We start from the raw sequence: 19,399 nt of genomic DNA on the forward strand, positions 1-19,399 counted from the left end.
ACGTAATATAAATACCAGAATTCGTATTTAATTTTTACTATTTTTTTAAACTCTGGAACGCATTACTAGGTTGTCTTCTATAAAATTGTATACATTTAATAAACATTTATAGTTAATAAAAGGTATTATATTATAATAGAGGTAGTTTGTTGACTACAATTAACTATTAAGTATGCTTAAATTCTCGGAAAAATACATTAATAATTTTAAACACAAGACGTTTGCAAATATCTCTCAATACAATCACGTAACCACGATTAGAATATAATATATTATGTAATATATCAGTGGCCCAACATGGACATCGGCGCTACTGTAAAATATATATTATATAGATTGAAAATATTTTCTACTCATAGGTACAGCTTGTTTGAGTTGTGTTGTATAAACATAGTAATCCCATAAGAAGCCTACCTAGTATATACCTACCGTGCAAAAGATTATCTTTCCTTTTAAACAAGTGCTCCTTTGCTTCCTATAACTCGAAAATTGTCGTACTTAGGAGAATACTTGTAGACCATATACGAACTCTCGTGCACTGCAGAGGATTACCATCCTTTTGTTTACCTTACTATTTCGTGGTGCGTTATATAACGGTTTCCCTTTCAATTTAATAACTCGTATTTACTGTTCAAGTTAATGCGATTATTGCGTCGTATAGACAAAGAAGTTCCGAACGTACCTATAACTTATAATTGCACACGAGAATATTTGCGTAGTTATACCACTGGTAGATTTATATTTTTATTCGCCATATTTCATAATGTGCAAAGCCTATGATATCGCCACTCTGAGTGCTACGCGAACGCGTGTTTACTGAGGCGCATGCGTGATGCAGCATCTCGAAGATTATTGATAAAATTAGCATTTTACGTTTACTCTGAAACGGAAAAAGAATATATCAATATATACGTAAATAAACAGTCATATATTTGCATAACTATACCTTATATTATTATACACATATACAGCGGTTTTCGGTAGAGTGAACTTAAACGATCTCCACTTATTTATATTATATATTATGGTTCAGAAGAAAATAATTGTACTCGATTATAAATTGTAATAGTTACACGATGTAATATAGATATTGTATATGTAGGTATATTATGTAAAGGTATTTGTTGATGAAGTCGTGAATAATGCGTGTATAAATTTACTTAAAGGGCACGACATAGAGTATTTAATATATGGGACTACATTTCGCATTATAATATACACATGGTGGTAATACAAATTCTCTACACATTCTTTTAGATGAAGTGGTTTGGTAGAATTCATTATTTCCAAGTTATTCGCGCTTAACTCATTTGAGCAATTTTTTTTTACTCCCTACTGGTGAACTTCTTAAAGGCAGCTTTAGAGCCAAACTTATACATATAAGTTTGCTTAGTGAATTAAGCGATTCAAGTTCAACGTGCTTTTAAACATTTCTTAAACTTTAACTTAAAACTACATGTGTTTAATGAAAAAATTCCAAAATCAGTACTATATAAACTAAGTTACACTGCGTTATAGTTTATATTATCTTCTTTCTAATAAAAATAATGCTATCTAAATCAATCTTGTAGGTAAAATGTTTATAAAGTGCCGCTCCGTTTAATTATAGGATTCAGTCGCATCCATTCCCCTTGATGTTATGGCATGGTATTTTTTAAACCTGACTACGCCATACAGGGGTAGGAGGAGGAACGTTTTTGTTACAAATTCGAAAAAAAAATGGACAACCCCAATAGTAATATGTTGACACTTTAATATATATATATATATATATCTATATAAAAATATTGTTGGTAAATTATTTAAATCACTGTAATAGACGATTTTAAATTATAATATACATTGTATATAAGTGTATATACTAGTACAACACAAGTACCTATACAATCGTAAGAATACGTATCTTTATGGGAAGCTATCGAGTCATATTTTCGAAATAATATCCTATATTATATAGTTGGAAATGTTTACAGCTTGCTGCAGGGTCGCCAGAAGGACATAATTCGAGGCAACTATACACACACTAGACACAATAATATATTATTATTATATACGGTGCAGTGAGGAGGGTGGTGTAGAAGAATAATAATTTATCGGCAACGGAAATATTATTTGGGGAGAGTTTTTCTTCTCGCGTTATCACAGTATCATATAATATCACAAGTCTTCTGCAGAGGAACGTTCGTTACAACGAGGAAAATACTGCACAGACGCCATTGTAATAATACATATACGCGTGTTGAAGCACGCAGTGCAATAATATTAATAATAATAATAACTATTTACAACAATACGATCTAATATCATATGAACATAATATAATATAATATTATTGTGATGTAATGTATATATCAAGAAGATTTGACTTAATATTTCAAATGTGTGATTTCGATATAAAAACATCGAGTCGATGTGTCCTTTATAAACACACACACACACACACATATTATATATATGTATATGGCAGCAAAAACGTATTGTGTAATGGTTTTATGACATTTATTGTCCGCGCGATGAATAACTTTGTCGTCGTCGTCGTCTTCGTCTTCGCGTATACGTATTTCCGCCCGGCAAGATTTCATAAATAATAGGGTTGAGATTCAAACGCGTTATATAATGCGACGTGGGTTTTCTGCAAAACTTTTCTCATAGGTAATCCACCCCTGTATTCACGCGATCGTCATCCCTCCACCCAACCAAACATCCCCACCCACCCACCCACACCGCAGCGCAGCTCACCGCCATGCCGAAATATTGGATTACGGCGCGCGTCGCAGATCCGAAGCAATATGTCGTCGGTCGCCGCGGCAAGAACTACGCGTTTTATTTATTCGTTTTGTGTATTATTATTATTATTATTATTATTATTATTAATATATCACGTGTGCGGTTTCCCCCTTCACCACCGCCGCCACCGCCACTACCTCCACCGGTACCCCCACTTTCGCGCCAGCACCACTGCACCACCGACCATCTCCGATAACGTTCCTCCGTCGAGAAAAACGTTATTATTTGATAACAATAAAAAAAAAAACCCCACGAAAGCCATCATAATATACGCGGGAGCTATTGATATGCCGGTATACGCGATGTTAACCCTCGCAAATGTCTGTTTATATATATATATATATACGCGTGTGTGTATGTGTGTGCAGTGTGTGTGCGTGTGCAGTGTGTGTGTATGTGTGTGTAGGGTCTGACGAAAAGACACACTCGAGATAGGTCGGACGCGTCCATACACACACGCGCGGGCGAAGGTATTAACGGGATGATTTTGACAAATTGAATTCCGCCGTTTGACAGGTTCTTTTTATTTGTACCCCCCCCCCCCGTGCGAGGGAGTGTAGTAACGACCGAGAGAGAGAGAGAGAGAGAGAGAGAGAGAGAGAGAGAGAGAGAGAGAGAGTGAGAGTGAGAGAGAGAGAGAGAGTGAGGGAGCGCAGAAAATCAATGACACCGACGTGCGTGCACGGCTGTGTTTACGCGCGCCGCCGCCGGTGGTGTATATAATATGTACCTACCTACCACACATATACCTACGCACGTGATATACGGTATAATATGTGTAACCACGCCAAGACCAGCTCTCTCTACGTGTGCTCTCCTCGGTGATCGTGCTAACAATACGCGTTGTATATGTGTAGGTAATACGCATATATTGTGCCGAAATAATAGTTTAAATGGCTCGCCGGCCTTTGACGCCGCTGCGATGACGTGCAGTGTGCAGCGTGTCGGCGGCGAACCCAACTGCGAGTGCGACGAGTCAGATAATAATATATTGCGTTTTAGAAATCCCTCCGAGGAGAATGAAAAAAACCTTCCTATTATACGTCGTATATACTATAATATTATATTTTACCATTATAGGAACTGCGAAAAAAAAAAAAAAACATAACTGATCACGACAATATTATTATAATATTGATTATCGAGAACGATCAACGCCGTCGTATTATAATCGTGAGGGTATAAATATCGATGCAATAAACGATGTCGTTTTTATGATCACATACCAATCAACAAATTTACGTTTACTTAAACATTTTTATTCTCGTTTTATGTACCAGTCATAATATATTTTTCGACTACCTCCGCTGTATCTTCTATAGGTTAAGTACCTTATATTCTTATATGCACCGATCAACTGAGGAAAATTGTTTTTCACGTCAAACCTGGTGGGATGTGAACAGGCCAAACGGCGATGACAGACAACAGTAGTTGTTGTGCTATCGTATTTATAATTTATTAGTTAAAATTATAAAATACATATAGGTAACTGTGGACAATTTTAAATAATATTAATATTTTTTCAAAAGTTAAAAAATATCAAAACTTCGTGAGCGGGCGCTCAGATCATTCTAGTTGACTAATGTTTATAAAGTGTTTCACCATTCAGGCCAGAGCTGTAATATGTACCAAATAAAATAAAACAAAATTATTGGTAAATATTAATGATGATAATCTAGTTCATTTTTTCATTTTTAAGTACTTTATGAATTGGCTTTTTGCGCCCCCGCTTTTGATACACACGCTTTTCTTACACCCCCTCCCCTGTTACACGACCCTGTCAACGTACTTATACAAATGTTTGTCCGATAAGTGCTTTATGATCGTTATTTTATACACAACATACATGATATATATCATATTTATACATATTATATGAGGAACGGGAAGATATCAAAACGACTCTTTGAGAAAACTACTAAAGGTATTGCGGCAAAAGACAAATTGTAGGAAATCGTGACATAAGAAAAAACGGAATTTTAAATTCAAAGTAGACTTAAATAATGTATGTGCTACTGTTATGTTTACGTTATTTTGTAAAATATTAAAATATTATATACAATATAATCCATATAAATATTTATATATATTATTATGTACGTTTTACTTCCGGATCATTTATGATAAATTATTCCAAATACTCCACAAATACTCAATAATATTAAATTATAAATATAACTTAACGTATTTATAGTTATCATGTAAAATATGTTTAAATAATTATAGTTCTCAGCCACTCAAGTTGTATAAGACCAATATTAATAATAAAAAAACAAATGTTAAAAAAATATAAAAAAATACCGATGTATGACATAATTTATCTGTCATCTATTTATTTTACTATAATATTAATATATTATAATATTATATGAGGAAAATAATAATATTACGCTATGGTAAACCAGAAATAATAATAAACGCTTACCTACCTATTACAATATGAGCAATGTGATTTCAACGTAAAGCCACACATACCAATTCCCAATTTAGAGTGATATTCCACATTTTCCATTTTAAATTATTGTAGATGATTAATTATTCCATAAAAAAATATGAGTGGGTATCGTCTTACATTTGATTTTTCATAAGAAAAAAATAATACATTATTATTAAGAGTCGAATAACTCGTTCTGCTGTAGGTTTTTTGGGTACTCGTATCCTTGTCATTAAGTAGGTCACTGTATTACTGTAATTGATGTATTGCATTGAATAAAAAGACAGGGCAGTGCTCGGTTGTCGGTGCAATATAGGAAGAAATAGCAAAACTCTACAAGTGCCTTCTCAAAAATACGAATTAGATAACATTTCCTACTGGAAAATGGGTACCCATGTACCGATTGGATCAAGTACTCTGCTCGAAAAGTTGTTCTCAAAATAAAAGTTAATAATAATAAAGTAAACATTATTGTGCAGCCGCACTAGCTCCCATGGTCCACTTAGAATCTAAAAAATCTCTTCTTATTCATTTACTAAAAATGAAAAATTACTTTTGCAATTTAGTTATTTATAATATACGTTTAATAACTATGTTGATAAAAGACCTCACAAGTAGGTAAATTATGCAACTATACCTACGAAAACCACAAACTAGTAACCATGCCATATGGATCTTTGACCATATATTAATATGTCCCAAATTGATAAAATCGATTGAAAACCGTTTATACCTAAAATACAATACATTATCATTTATCTACTGATATAAACGACCAATATAGAAAAACAAGAAAACTAAATTAAGTTGATTAAGAATATTTGATATAAGATAATACTGAAGTTTTTTTTAGTGTTTATTTTAGGGGTGGAGCTTATAACGCAGCTAAAGAAATATATATATATATATATCTACAATATACATCAGACGATATAATATATTATATCATATACCTATATTATTTAGGAGTACAGAGCAGATTATTATTATTATTTTTTTTTTTTTTTTGGGGGGGGGGAATGAAGAATAATGCTGTCATGTTTTCTGGCAAAAGAACTTTTGTGTTGGGCGGGTTTTTTTTTTCATTTATCACTACCGCGGTACTGTATAAGGAAAAGGGAGCAGCTATATACGAACGAGACGAGAAAGTTTGTGCGGCCGCAAAAACAACCGATGTCAGGGATAAAATGTTTTGATGAGTAATACACGGATAGCCGCGGTAGAAAACTCGTGATGGGTGTGTGTGGGTGTGTGTGTTATATATAAACACGATGGACGAGACGAGCGGGGTCGGGGGTCGGGGGAGGGGGGGGGGGGGGTAAAGTGCCGCGCAACTTTTTTCATTTAAATTTCACTCAGTAGTGCTCTACGTGAACATCAAAATATTTTTACACAAAAGTTCTCATATACCTTCTCTTTTATATTAGACACCATGACATAGTAATAATAATAATAATAACAGCATCAACTACAATATTAACGATATAATAAGAGTATGATTTAAGGGCCGGTACAATTTGCTGAATCGATTATAGCATTTTGCGTATTATAATAATAATATTATCGTTAGGTGTTTGTGTTTCAAACCAATAGCTATATTGTTCCGATGAACGTTTTCGAGCTAGAAATCGGCCAAATATGTTCAGCGCTGAGACTTGTCTGGAAAAGAGATGTATTGCGGTTGTGTTATATAATGGCCGTACGATCGTAAAAGTAACTTTTTACCTTTAGAGTGCCGTTCGATGATGTTCCAAGACACCGCGGCCGTAGTATACCTTTACTACTTGTATAGATATTAAATTTATCCGTATTAAACACGTTCTTATTAGTCCGTCGCCGCCAAGTCTTGTAATTGATGCAATAGGTTATTATAATATTATGTATGTGTTTATTTATTTACTTATTCGTATAGCGTGGACGGGTAATGGTCTATATGTTAAGCAGGCAGATATTTGGTTATGTTTTAATTATCAATCATCATAGAATATACTATATTTAGCCAATATAACAATAATAAAATCTATATTCTATATACTAAACAAATAGAACAACAATAATACCTACTAATTTTATAAATTTATAGCTTACTATCTAAATTTGTTATCTAGTATTCAATCTAGGAGTCGCAACCAAATAGATACTTCCAAGCTCTCTGTTTAACTTTCTTTTGTGCAGTCTTGTGCAATGTGCGCTATAGTTTGATTGGGGTTGTCGCAGTCGCAGCTTGGGTCAGGGATTAGGAGCAATCCCGCTCGCGCATAAGGTGCCTACGTCTCCCGTGCCCTATTAGGATTCGGTTTGAAATTTACCATATCTTCCGATGGAGGTTGTATCCCGATAATTTGCGGTAAGATATTTAAGGAGCTAATATAAATAACTAATATAATGCATTACAATTTATATCCGTTCATTCGGATTTAAAAAAAGAAAAATTGTATTTTAACGTCAGAATATCACCTTTCCTTATATAGCTGCTGTCGACGCCAGATTTTGACTTTAATTATATCGCGTTAATTAATTAAAATAATTTCCTATGAGGTGCGTTGCGCTTAACATTAATATTGTAATTTATTTTTCGCCATAAGTATATATAATTTATTAGCTTACGTTTCAGATTTTTGTGTTTATCCCGTGTAAATAAGAACGTGAATTCTCGTGAGAAACCGCAGATTTCTGACAGCGTTGATACGACATAAACATTTTACCTAGACCAGTGTGACGAGTGAAACCTTTTTGATATGGCAACTTAAATAAAACCCTTCTTTTATCAGGCAAACCAATACAAAAAAAATCTATTGGTACTGTTATACAGTAAAAGTAGGTTCTAGTATAATTTTAAATGTAATCTTATAAAATGCTTGTGACCCGTAAAAAAAAATCAAACCAATTGGTTGAGTAAAATACGACTGACTTAAACACTGTACTGCACATCGTGGTACTTTTACGTTCATATTATTTAATTTTTTAATACTTGCATATAATGCATTCTCATGTGGGCTTATAAAAATATATAAATTCATTAAATGTATGTTCACACGAACAATCATTCGAAAAACGAAGCCGTATGAAACGATCCCCGAGTAATTTATGATTTTATTATCTTTTACAAGTCGAGTCTTGAAACTCGTCACACGCACTTGTTTCGAAAATATTATAATATAACGTATATTATCCGGTTTATTTAACATGTTATCTGGTTAAGACTGAAACGCTTGAAGCTAATTTAAATGATTAAATACACGCTATATTTGCGATTCTGTGCAATAGTGCGATGCAGTGTACCTATTATACATATACATAATATATTATTATATCATACACGATAATGCAGTGCGGTGTACGCAATGTTTTGATATACCGTCAAGGCGTCAACGTTAATCATAGGTGTATATCGGTATATTATATATGTAAATATTTATTTATGAGACCAAAAATATCAATATCACCCCTCCCCTTCCAAAAGGGAATTGGGAATGTACATCCGTCGACCTTGTTTATAAACAGTAATCGGAGTGCGGGCCACTTTAATTTAGAGTTTAGACAATATTATCGCAACTACAGTCTCCCGAAATGCAATCAACCCCCCCCCCCCATATATGACGTATTAATGCGTCGGTTTTCAATCAACCAATTGGTGATGATATGCCGTACAACGGTGTTCGCATTCATCCCGAGAGACGTGTAAGTATCAATATACGTATATGAATTTGATATAGTTTCGGTGAAAATAATATAAGAGCTGCAAGACGAGAAAAAAAACCTATTGCGATGCTGCTGCAGAATAGCTGATAATAATATAATACATCGAACAAATTCAAAATGTATTATACATTTTCAATTTAAACGCTTTGTAAGTCGCCATTTTTGTCGAGCCGATGTATTATGATCCGTAATCATTATTCGACAATTTTACCAACATAAGAATATTTAAAGGTTGATGCTTGAGGTTTTTTTTTTTGGCCAACTTATTTTTCCATGTTACTGTCGTGGCTAATGTTTGATATTATGTTATACAGTTTTATTGAAATGTCCTGTATTGAATCGTAGGTTCGTTATTAACAGGGCCGAAATTGAGGATTCAAGAGTCCCAAGGCTTAAGGTAAACAACTTACTGCTAAATAATGAATGTAATTATTTCATCCGCCACCCAAATATTGTATTGATTATTAAAATGTCATAATATGATGAACGATTGACTTTGACTTGAGAACAAATAATTTAATTTGAGCTACTTGAAATAAATCGCAATAGACCAAACATTATGGTACCCAATTCACCCGGCGAAAACATAATAAATTAAACAAAAATAAATTCAGATTACGAAATAACTTGGAATTTTGGCGGTAAACCAATTCAATTATAGATATTATAATTTAGACAACGCTACTTTTTAGTTTTTTTTTTTTTTATTCAAATGACGAACATTTATAATTCATCATAGAACCGTTGTGATGATTCCGACAAATTATACGTAAACGCGTCTCCTCATTAATATTCGTCCAACGGATTCGTTTCAAAAGTAACAAAAATATGAGAAAAAAGTAAAAAGAAAAAAAAAAATCGAATATATTATAATCTTAAATCATCTTAAAAACGTTTTAAGAACTCGCGATGACGACGAGGGCGCGCGCACAGCGCCCGATCCAATGATTTATAGAATTCCCAATAGTAACGTTATAAATTATTTATTATCCCCGAGCTCCCCTACCTTCGGCGATATTTTATGTGTGCGCTCTTTGGTGCAGTTTACCGAGGGGGCGTTGTTTCGTGTTCACGCGCATACTTAGCATGCTTGTTTGAGCTTCGTTAGTATACGCCGAGTGGTAGATGTACGCACGTACCTGAGCATCTCGGCCGAACGATAACTGACGAGGTCTTGTGCGACTCTTGCGACTCTGAAAGTAAACGAACGGCGGCGTACAAGGTATATATACCGGTATAGGCATCAACGAATAATATAATGTTATTACAACATATACCTACATATCTATATATATAAAAAGACTTGTCCTGGGTGATTCATCATCGCCTAGCCGGAACTGCTGAAGTTATGGATATGAAATTTTCAGTAAATGTACTTATTACTATATTGTATAAGCGCACTAAGAAAGGATTTTTCGAAATTCGCATTTTAAATAGCTGCTCAAACAGAGACATTGAGGTTCAAGATGGAAATTGGAAATTTTATTTTTATTTATTAATAGTTGCCATTGGTTACACTATACAGTAGAAATTAGTAATTATTTATTATTGGTTGCCATTGGTTATTCGGGCGGATCAGGTACAAGCTGGCATAAATTCGAATTATATTATAATATCAAAATCAACTTGGTATAACTTCGATAATTGAGAGTTAAATCCTACACTTACGTACAAACAGCACTGGGTCCGCAACCTACCACAGGTAAATTGCCTACCTGACAATATACTGCTGCGAATCAGACTTTTTATTCCAGGAAACAGAAAAGTTTAGATACATTTCGAACACCATACACCGAATATTAAATAACGAATTGAACAAAGTTTGAGTCGTATGGAGTTGGTACATTTAACGGGCAACGAAGTGCACGGGATCAGCTAGTATATATATATATACGAAATAAAAATATAAAAATATTAAATACGATATTAATTTATTATTCCATCGAAGATAATATACCAATGCAATACAGACATTACTATATATTATATTATAAATATGCGTTACGAAAAAAATATATTAAAAAAAACCATTTGAGTACTCGCCCCCGGAGTTTTCTTTTAATCCAAATTTAATTTGGTGTATTATTGTTAGGCATTTAATTGTGTGCGTATATAATACTGTATAGGTAGGTAGGTACTATCGAAATGTTGGTTTTTTATTGCACTCGATTATATTCACAAAACAATCTCGTTGACGGCCCCCCCACGAGTATTATCCCGCCGACGATGATATTATATATTTTAATGACTGAACGTAACGACGAAAAAGAAATCGAATAAAACAATTCCAAAAATAACATTATTTTCGTTTCTCATCGTCGCCTTTGAACGTCGTCGTCGTCGTCGAATATATAACGCGTATATATTATGAATTATACTATACATAATATTATGTATACACGTTTTCTCCTCGTCGAAACAAACCGTCAAAACGATTGAGTGGTATTTTTTTTATTATTATTATTATTATTATTAATATTTCTTTTCCTATATCGGAAAACGTACACCGCCGAAAGACTAACACCGAAGCGACGCACACAAGATAATACGATATTATATAATACAATAATATTACAAGTGTGTGTCTATATATATACCGATGTTGCTCGAGAGTCGAGGACCCAAAAGAACCCCATAGTATAATATTTGGGTATATATACAGTCATCAGCCGCCCAGCTTATCCTCTGTTATTCGACGTCGCCTCTTCCGTTCGTGTTATTTTAACGTCTCTTCAACGCCCTCTCTGTGCTGTCCTGCACTATCCGACTATAATACGCTGTGTGTTTATATATATGTATACACGAAATGGCGTAAATACGCTATACAGTGCGATTGTTGTAACGGTAAACGCTCAACATCGTCACATCATAAAGTATCAACGTTTTTATATTTTAAACATTTTCAATGATTACATACATTTTTGATTTCATATTACGCAAAGCAGAATATTTTGTTGAGAATTTTGGTTCTTGTATGAAAATCGAACTTTGAACATATGAGTATTAAACAGGTATAATATAAATCGTATAACTTATAAGTATGATGTTAAGTTTATATGAGCTGAGTGTAGTAGATCAACATCACGTACGTACGACCTACTCCTGTGCCATTCCACTTGACTATATCACAGTATCATCTATACATAATGTCTTATTTAAATACCTACTGATAACAATAATACCGTTTTTAAATTTTAAATTAAAATTGATATTTAAGTTAACCTAACTATGTATCAAATTATATTATTATTTTATATATGCTTCAAATAACGAAACTATAAGATATTATGTAGGTTGACGTTTGAAAATCCAATGCCCGAGCAACGAATGTACAACTGCGTGCGTCGCACCCGTCTTAAATGTTTCAAAAACAAAATTCCCAAAAAAAAGTTGATACGTTTCGAAATAATGTTCGTCTGTCGGCAACGACTCACCCTGTACATATTATACTATAGTCGTCGCCGTCGTCGTTTTCGCGGCCCTCCCGGCAAGCCAAACATCGCCGTGCGTGCCGTCGGTCATGTTTTCCAATACGGGATTATCCTCCCCTCCACAACCCTTCCACAACACAGCCACAATCTGCGGCTCGTCGGTGTTTACTAATTTGCATTTCATCCCGTTCGAACTTTAAACGCCAACATAATATTATTATTATTATTATGTATTGTTTACGATGGCGGCAAGGACGGAATACGCGCCGTATATAATGCTTACTTGCAAGTCACCACCTGCAGCGAGAACGGCACCGATCCACGTGCGGCTCGAAACGACCCCAAGACGATAGGATATATTATATAACATTATTTACGGTATACTGCAAATCCTTTGTTCGTGAAATCGTCGCACTACCACCACTGTGTTTCCAATTATAGGTCATAAAAACAATTAGGGAAAACCTTATAATACCGTACCTCTGTAATCGTACATATTATATATTATAAAATAAAAATTACTGTCTACTATATAATATGTTCATTAATTGTTTACTGCACGTTTTTAAATCAATAATCTCGCATGCACAGCTCGAAACTTATCTTATACTTGCCCGTAACTCGACATATTATTATTATATGTGTACAACGTATTACAATATACAAATTAATAAATATATCAGCCGTCATTGGATACGAACATAAAGTTTTAGTAATTAGTAGATTATATTATTTTTTTTTTTTTTAATTAGATAACCCGTGGCAATATAGGCCATTAGGTGGTAATTTTTAGTAGATTTTTTTACTGTGGAGGAGGGTACGGTTGGTAAGAAAACGTGTGTAAATATGGCGAGGACTATTGTCAATAGAACCCGGGTGGTCACCCATCCGGGAACTAGTGTCACCAGGTGATGCTTGACTTCAGAACACGTCTCGCGACTGGAGCCAACCACCGCGCCACACCAGGCCACAGGGTATTACTATTAAACCAAATAGAAGAACACTGGACGACGATAAATGTCTAGTTCCTATCTACTACACATATTATAATATTATGTTATAATATACGGCGAAAGAATAAAGTGCGTCTACAATATTATGTCATATCATATAATAATATATTTCATATAATATGAGTATATTATATTATTATCTGGTATAGTACATTATCTGCAAATCTCGTACCAAAGTATGCACAATTTGTAGACTTACCTAAATTCGTTCTAGAATAATAAAATAGGATAAAATGGATTTCACGATCCATGTACCGTGAAAAAAATCAAGTGTCTAGAAATGTCACCGAGACAAATTGTTCTCGTAAATCACGCGCGCGTCGCACATATTATATGTATGTATGTATGTATGAACTCGCGCACTTGCGTTTAGTGGGTACTATTTGTTTTATTTTTCCCGTTCAACTCATTACATCTGCCGGGGGTTAGGCGCGAATATTGTATTGTTTACGTATTTGCACTCGCCTCGTTCCGAGAGAAAAAAATTGCTCGTGTTCGCGTCATTTTTCAAATAGCATAGTGTTATATCGCATCATATTATAATAATATGTTTGTGATACATGCGTTGCTGTCGGCGAATAGTTTCTTTCGGAAACCAATACGCACTTATAAATCATAAAATATACCGTGAATGATATATTATATTATGTTACCCGCGCTGCTGATATTATACACGTACGTGTACAATAGTACAATTTTGAATTTGCCGTCGACATATTGTTTGTTTGTTTTTTTTTTTTTTCCTCTAAATAAACGCCATCCATGACTATAAATAATTTTCGATCACACGCGCGCGTTTCAATAAAACACTTCACGTCACCGTGTAGAAGTCTAAGACTTTGGCATAATATCATACAATATGCGTTTCGTACAGATGTAGTGGCATAATAATATATATACAGTTACCGTGCAAGCGAAGGGGCAACAAATCATCGTGCGAGTAAAATACTATATTATATTCATAATATTGTATAGTGCTACAGTTCCGTCCGTAATGTTATATTATTAATTTTTGATTCGGCGTGCAGCGAAACTTAAAGGAGTGCAGGAGTGCGCCGGTCTTTTAAGACACCCTTATCCAATATAACTGAAAAACGACGCTATACAGAATAATAGAAATGTTGGTTTAAATACGTGTGCGTGCAACCCAAGTTAAAATATGAATACAAGGCTATTTATAACAGCTATAAAGAATGTACAGTTTAGAGTCAAGAAATATTCTTATAGTCTTATTATAATGGTCTTATGTATCTTGTTAGATTCTCGAGTTACTAATCTATTTCAATTTTAAACAATATATATATATTTATAGGAGGCAGGTACCACCCGTATACTCTACTACAACTCATAGTTTTCTAGAATAATCAAAATATTTGGACAATTAATACTCGTGAGTGTCAGGCAGAAGTCAAAACAAATACAACGTTTCTATAGGCTATAGATAGGTATTGTACTCTGTTAATCGTGTTTGTTTTACTTTTATGAACATAAACGGAATATCACATAAACAATGTTATATTATATTTGAATGGAAACACTGTTAAAATAACTCTAAATGGTTTTCTTCTTTTTTAATCGTGAATAAAAATTGTTGACATAGTTTATATTACAATAAAATATTATAGTATTGTGTTTAACACTTTAACAAACGATATAATGGCGGACGGAGTGGCCGAGCGGACTAAAGCGTCGGCTACCGACCCGGGGCACGGCAGAAACCTACGGGTGCCCCATTAGAAATTCTGCCAAAACACAACACACACGTGTAACAACCTACCCATATATATGCACTTATATATTTGTACCATCGGCGTTAAATTATTAAATTATATCAATTGAAATTGGAAGAAGGAGACGTTATTTAACAATATAATCTGCAATAATGTCGCTGTATCGACATATTATTAATTTTTTTTCGACCGGTGGTTTACTTTTGAAAGTCCGTTTGAAATTCTGCGGTTGCCGATGATTTGAAAATTCCCCCTACACACCTGATATGGTATTATTGCTATTATTTATTATGAAAACTCACCTCGTCATATTATTTAACCGCGGCACAGGTGTAACGGGCGCGTGTATAATATACTAACTTACAAAGTCAATATATACAATATTGAACCTCAACACTGATACAAATTGTTTTCCAGTTGTATTACAGATGACGTACGGACGGACATTAATTTACGAGATCATTATCCGTTGCACCGGTGCTACCAGCTATTATAAGTACACGTGTATAATAATATATTGTTGTTGTTGTTGTTGTTATTGTTGTTACTTGTTGTATATACGACCACTGGGGTGGTATATTCGTTGCACACGTCTTGCACTTCGTCTTCCGTTAGTCATTACGACGTGAAAGATATCAACGGGGACGGACGTTCACCGTCCCCCTCCGGTCCCGTAGCCCACTACACTCTTGGTTGCTGGACGTATAACATATATCTGTATACGACGACTATGATGATAATAATAGTGGCTCGTTTTATTCGTGTTACAAATCGGTTGCTCAGACCATATTATATATATATATATATATAGGTATGTATATAACGCGCCCTACGAACGAGGGATGTATTATGGGTACCTATACAGATTAATTTCACCAAGACTTTACACACGGGGTTCTTATTTTTCCAGCGGTCCCTTTTTTTTCTTACTGCGTAATATATAGACACCGTTCGTTTCCCGCGATATTGTATACACACACACGCGCACACACACACACACACACACACACACACACACACACACACACACACACACACACATATAATATATATATATAGGTATAATATATGCTGTATATGTTATTGCACATGACCGGCGGTATTATAGTTGCCTCGTCCAACAACACTACCGCAGCAGCTGTCATCGTTCCGGAAAAACGCACTAATTGCGTATATACCTCATGCAGCTATATAATATACCAAACCGTTTTTGTTTCGCCAAGAAAACGACGCCGACCGACACACATGCGTCGTCTTTGTATGGTATTATATACGTATACCTGTTGCACCGTGTACGTGCCATAAATCTTGTTTTCAAAGTACTTACACGCTTTTTTTCCGAGTTAAATATTTAGGAATAATATTTCATCGGCGCAATTAGGGTTCGAGTGCCTATACTTACTGCTGTAACACTTGTAACCATATAATATCATATACGTATACAGTATACCACTCCCAACCCCTTCACTATGATTACTCTGAAATTATACTGCGTAACATTTTATTTTTGTAATATGATACTGAGTGATTATTTCAGCAGTAATAATCATTATATCAAAAAGTAATAACGTTTTTGAATATTCGTTTAAAAAATATTTGAAGACAACAAAACAAGTTTTGAAAAAAAAATTATTTTATATATTTTTAAAATTTTTCCTTTTTTTGAATGACAGTACCTAAACATTTTAAATTTAAAATTTTATCTTCCGAAGGAGAGAATTGATAAGGAATTTGCATGTATAAAAACCAATTTTGTACTAATAAACAATAGTTAATACTAGTTATAATAGTTCTATCTAATAATAATTTTAAAGTTTATATGAGCGGACCAACATTTTGCGGGTTAATTACCTCTGTAATACCATTTCACTCAACTTATCTAAACTTTAAATACTTATGCAGTTATGCGTTATAACTTATTGTATTAAAGTTATTACTTCTCACTCGGAATTTAATTTTTATGTATTGAAATTCTATAATAAAATATTTATATAATAATCATATTATAATATAATTATGATTTATTCATTTTGTTTCAGGTACAATTGTACAAAACAAATCGCTGAGTGGAAATACATTATTTGTGCTTGCGGCCTGACTACAGGTAACACTATATTATTAATTATTATTGATTTTTGTGTTATCACAGAGTAAAATGCACTCGGATTCAGTTGTGTACACAGCACAATATTTATTATTTATTTGTACAGGGATCATATAAAAGGTTAAAGTCATTTTATAGATTTGCATATTTTAAATTCTACACAATACACATAAATACATTCCTAGAATTAAAATAAAATAAAACACCGACGAGGTATATACCATGTACCCCGTTTCCGCGAATGATGGCTATCATGCCCCAGCGTTATTTGAATGCTTAAATACCTATATACTTGTTAATATGTTCGTAATTAAAAAATCATAAAATGTAGGGAATATTAAAAATTATTATTAACAGGTTGCGGAGCTGATTTAATTTTTAAAACGTACAGCTAATCAGCTGTACCGATATTGTTCAACTGATCGTTTTTCATTATTATCATATTATATATATATCAGTAATCTTCAAAACATATATATTATAGTCTGTTGTCTATACTCTATACCAGGTGTGTCCAACCCGCGGCCCGTGACCATTTTATAAAATTAGAAATTTCTACAGGTAATATACGTACCTATATCTAAATAAATATAAAAATTAAAATTATAATTTAAAAAAAAAAAAAATGTAATTTTATAGAATTACAAAATATCTTATAATTTTTAAGCATATTAATAGTGTGTATTTTATCGACATTATATAAACATAAATTACAAATGTGGTCTGCAAGTTGAAAAAGGTTGGGCACGCCTGCTATACTGTATAATATTATTGTATTATTATAATATGGCTGACGTCTGGCCAACGTGATAATATCATTTGGGGGTGCACAGAACATCAAGGGACGAGTAATTTGAGATGACAGAAAAAGTCTCGTAAATGAACGCAGTCCTCTCCCGCCAACATTACTGCCAAGTTATAATACATTGTTTGACCCAATGACACTGTTTTTAAAAATAAGAGTTTCCCGTTTAATGTTACGTATGTAATATTGGCCAACGATGACATGCCATATGATAAGCGATCATTGTCGGACGCTGTAATAACTAACACTGGCACAACAATTGGAATGATTGAAACCAAATGGCTGAGCCTTTAGTTGTAGTTTGTAAGTAATTATTTTTAAATTGGCAAACAAACGTTTATGGAATATTATTTTAGAGGGCAAATCGCTGCAGTAACCGGTCTTTGCTCCCACCACTCGGTCGATGCACTCAAATTCACCCCGCGGAGAATGGGGGCACTGGAGGGATTCGAATTCTCAATATCCTGTTTACTAGACAGGCGCTTTAACCAACTATGCCACAGCGCCGGTGGCCTTTAAAATTTATCTCGAATTTGGATTCTCATCCCTTAAACAACAAGACGCTAAACAAACACTGATTTTAGGTACCTAATCAAAGTTTATACTTTCTTACAGTTTGATATAAGTATTAAGACTTAGTTCTTCAATTTCGATATTTTTAAACTTCAAAGTTCTATTTGTATTTCATTTTGTGGCATTTATATCATTATGACATTATCACTAAAATTGAAATGACATCTTAGGATGTAGTTACAAGCATGAAAACAGTGCGAGTAATCACTAATCAGTGATCATGCTTGGTGAATTACTCAGCTATTTCAGCAGATATTAGAAATTTTAATACCTCAATAAATTAATAAAGTTATTGATAGAGTACAACTTCCATACTAATACCAACACAAAAAATAGTTAAAACCATTATTTTCTACAAAGAGAATTAACTTTTCGCTAATTTTCACAATTAATGTCTTTTATTTAATACCCATAACGTAGACAGTATAATAATATTCGAAATTGATTTAATGAAATATTTATTAACAGAATAAGTTAGAAAAAAATTGTTTTAATGTAGGTTAGGTACTAATTTTCTCCAAATTATCATACAATGAATTCAATATTTTTTTTTTAATCTCTTATCATATATAATTCCGTAATTATAATTACTATATTATAATATAGTAATTCAACTCAAATTACTGAGTTTTAAAATTTTGACCAATGATTTATTTTAACTTTGATCCATGGGTGGTGATGAGATGTCTATTTTTGAAAGATTTGGTTTTTATGATATTAGGTAATTAATTAAATTTATTAGGTTGGTAATTTTTGTTTTTTACCTAATACGCCTACGATATTATTTATTAGTTAATGCATTATAAAAATGATAACAATA

At 33.4% G+C, this 19,399-nt stretch overlaps 1 protein-coding gene across 1 annotated transcript in view; it reads left to right on the forward strand.

The window, feature by feature from the left end:
* LOC132943981 (discoidin domain-containing receptor A-like) overlaps positions 1–19,399 on the forward strand; it is a 232,381-nt gene that overhangs the window by 40,725 nt on the left and 172,257 nt on the right. Inside the window, exon 2 of the mRNA XM_061013176.1 lies at positions 17,137–17,201. The gene's annotated coding sequence lies outside the window, so the exon portion shown is untranslated. The remainder of the gene's footprint in view (positions 1–17,136; positions 17,202–19,399) is intronic.

This window comes from Metopolophium dirhodum, chromosome 4 (assembly GCF_019925205.1).
Source record: "Metopolophium dirhodum isolate CAU chromosome 4, ASM1992520v1, whole genome shotgun sequence".
NCBI lineage: Eukaryota > Metazoa > Arthropoda > Insecta > Hemiptera > Aphididae > Metopolophium > Metopolophium dirhodum.